General features: G+C 41.7%; 1 long non-coding RNA gene across 1 annotated transcript in view; it reads right to left on the bottom strand.

Annotated features, from left to right (window-relative positions):
* Positions 1–852: 852 nt before the first annotated feature.
* LOC138629833 (uncharacterized) overlaps positions 853–3240 on the bottom strand; it is a 15718-nt gene continuing 13330 nt past the window's right edge. The window contains exons 2-3 of the long non-coding RNA XR_011311587.1: positions 1326–1451; positions 853–939 (exon numbers count right to left, since the gene is read on the bottom strand). This is a non-coding gene — a long non-coding RNA (uncharacterized lncRNA). The remainder of the gene's footprint in view (positions 940–1325; positions 1452–3240) is intronic.

Below are 3240 nucleotides of genomic sequence, written 5' to 3'. Positions count from 1 at the left end.
GATTTAGGTAGTTCATTAAAGAAAAATTTGAAAAGAGCAGACACTTTCAAAAACATATGCAGGTCTAATATCTAATTAATGATGTAATTATTTTCAAAAGGACCAGCAGAACACTGATCAGAAGGAGTGAATTTAGCGAATGACACTATGATGATGATGATAACAATGATTTTATATGTCATGAAAGAAGTTGGCGCTTTTTTTGGCACCAGAGTTTTTGAAACCAGCCCCTAGAGGTCCTAAGTAGTATTGCACTTGTAGGCACTTCTGCATTGACTTCACTATCAAGACACGGAGACTACATTGAATTTTATATGGTAAGTTAACACTCCACCACCTGACCTCCTGCGGTGCTCCTGTTATACTACGGCCACTTGAGGTTGAAATAAATGTAAATAAAGATCAATTTAACAAACTTCAACAATCAACCAATGTTTTTTTTATTTTGGTTATAAGGACAGGTTCAACCATACGGTTATTCTTAACATTATGTTCTGAGATCAGGGTTCTGTGGAGTCCAACCATCTGCTATAGGACTCCTTCTTGTCCCTGACAATAGTTTTTGACTCCATAATAATTACAGATTTCTCCATTTATATAAATTCTGTTTTGTAATGTTATGATTTTCAAGCTGCTGCCCTTCAGACATGTCATTACACTGTGAACAAAGGGACCATACAAAAGCAACAACACCTCCTCTAACTGGGTATGCACTTGCGGTGTGCAATACATAAGGACACATGTCTTCATATTTGCATTTTCAACTGTATGTCTACTGTGTAAAATTGTATTCAGTGCCACAGATTTTCCAACAGGACACCTGCTGAGCAACAAGTTCATTCAGACTACTCACTGAGATTTGTATTTGGCGCTGGAGTCCTTCTTCATACCAGAAAAGTACCTCTTGTGCTGGTACAGCTGCAGATTACGGCTTTGTATCTGTGGACAGAGGGAGGGAGGAAAGAACAGAATGGCTCATTAATAACTTATAATGTATACTGTGTGATGAGCTCAGTGTTTCCACAGTGGCCTGTCAGGTCACACTTAAATTGAATAAATGTTTCAGTGTCTTTATCAAGGTGTCAGCTGGATTTTACTCAAGCAAACAATTTAATGTTTAAGCATGTTGCTGAAATGTTGTTTTCGCTATAACATTTTATCAGATTTTATAACCATTTATAGCAGGAAATGAGAAAAACGATGCAGTGGTGGTGGAACTTCCCCTTAACAACCTTCGGCTGGGTTTCACATTCTTAAGGGTTTACACACTTGTCACATTAAATGAAAATACTGCAGCAACCCAGGATGGCGATAAATACACAAACCTTATCTGATGTATCACTGACGTGGACAGCAGTGGATTGAAGATCCTCCGTCTGTGTCTCTCTTTGGGACAATGAAAGTCTTTAATCAGGCCATGGCCTGCTAATGAACGGAGGCGGGTAGACGGCCTAAGGAGAGGAGAGGCAAAGAGGAAGGCAATTTCTGGAAATGATTACAGACTCATTTCCTTGTTTATCCTGCCTTTGAAAAGAGAAAGAAAGACCCCCTGCCCTCCACCCCCACAGGTCCTCCACTTATTGTGTCACAACCCCCAATCCACCCCTCCCCGCCCACCAACAGCACCCGTCTAACTCCCTCATTGGTCCATCCTTAATCACTCTCGCTCCACGCTCTTTCACTTTTGCTCCTGTGCTTTGGCAGATTTGTTTCACTGTTTCAATAAACTATTTTCTTCTTTCCTCCAACCTTTCTTTCCATTTCTCTTGTTGTCCCTCTTTCTTGCACTCTTCTCTATTGTACAACTGAGGGACCCACTTGTAAACAATTTCCCCACAAGATCAAGCTGGGTCCCGTCCCTTTTCATTTCGGGGCTCTGGCCTGCCCCAGCTCTTGTCTGCTTCAAGTGGGCGAGCTGGCTAGGACTGAAGCTAATGGCTGGAAATCTCTAACTAACCTCTCCAACAGCTGTCCCCATAGTTCCTTCTTTTTTGTGCGCTCCTTTAACCATGTGTCCCCCATGCTTTTTCTTCCCCCCTCGCCATTTTGCACTCTCCTTCTCTGCCAAAAAAGTAGGTGATGAGGGCGCTAGCTGATTGGGGGAATAACCTCCAGGAATTTTTACAGAAATTTGCCTTTTCCTCCAACAAGTGGCTCAAGGCCGGAAGAAAACGAAGGCAGTAGAGCAGGAGGGAAAATGAGGCTCTAAAGCTTCTTTTTTTCTCCCTTTCTCTCTTCTCTTTTCAGTAAAAAGAAGAATAAGAAAAGACCCTCCATTGGACATGTCTTTCATTTTGAAACACAGGTTCAAAGGCACTGAGGGGATTTGGGCCCTTTGTGAGGGTTTGAGGGTAATGATGAGAGGGGAGGAACAACATCCAATTCCAAACAGCTTCCTGGCCTATTCTGCATAGAGTCTCTCCAAGCCCTCGGCTGTAGAGCTGAGGCCTAATCCACACAAATCTACACTAGCTCGAGAAAAGCTGTTTCCAGTCTTCAAGTGGGTGAAAGTACTGTTGGAGTGGAGGCTGCTGGCTGACTGCTGAATCCTGGTGGCTGCCTGTTTAGCTTTCGAGCAAACACATAAATGGAAGGTCAACAGCTCCTCTGGGTTTATAAGGTAATGGGTACAGTCATTAACACAACAATGAATTATCATAGAGAATTAACGCAATTCCTCTGTGGAGGGATAAAACACAGATTTTCTGATAAAATAAGTAAAGAAAGACGGTTGAAAATGTGCCTCAACAAAGAAGTTTGAGAAATGATTTTATCTGGTTCTTTGAAATACTGAGGGAATATAAGAAATACCTTCTCTCCGAAAAGCCTGAGTTATTGGATAAGAAGTGGGCATAACAGCTTTTGTTTGGTCCGCTGCTCTAAACTCGAAGGAGTTTGAATGGGTCCAAATTCCAGCTCAAACAGCAAAAATGTCTAATACGAGAAAAATTCGTAAAACATGGGACAATGCAGCTTATTACTAACAACAAACTTTTAGCGTTTATTTTGATATATATCAAATGTGACCATGAGCTCCAACATGTCACATGACAAGCAGAAGAAAATGTGTCAAATGTGTGCTTCACCGTGATCACAGTAGACACAAAAGGGATTTTTATATTACTCCACCAAATCTCATCTGTGCTTCAGGATTTGTGTGTTTTCAGAAAGACTATTTGTTTGTCTCGTGACTGTACAATGAGAGTCCACTCTGCCGTCCTCAGACACTCAGATGCCTCG

The sequence above is a fragment of the Brachyistius frenatus genome, unplaced genomic scaffold (assembly GCF_029030835.1).
Source record: "Brachyistius frenatus isolate BFR_SWC_R1_liver_20210118 unplaced genomic scaffold, ASM2903083v1 Contig_122, whole genome shotgun sequence".
NCBI lineage: Eukaryota > Metazoa > Chordata > Actinopteri > Embiotocidae > Brachyistius > Brachyistius frenatus.
The sequence above is the reverse complement of the archived record's forward strand: the minus strand, read 5'-3'. Positions and strand labels throughout refer to the sequence as shown.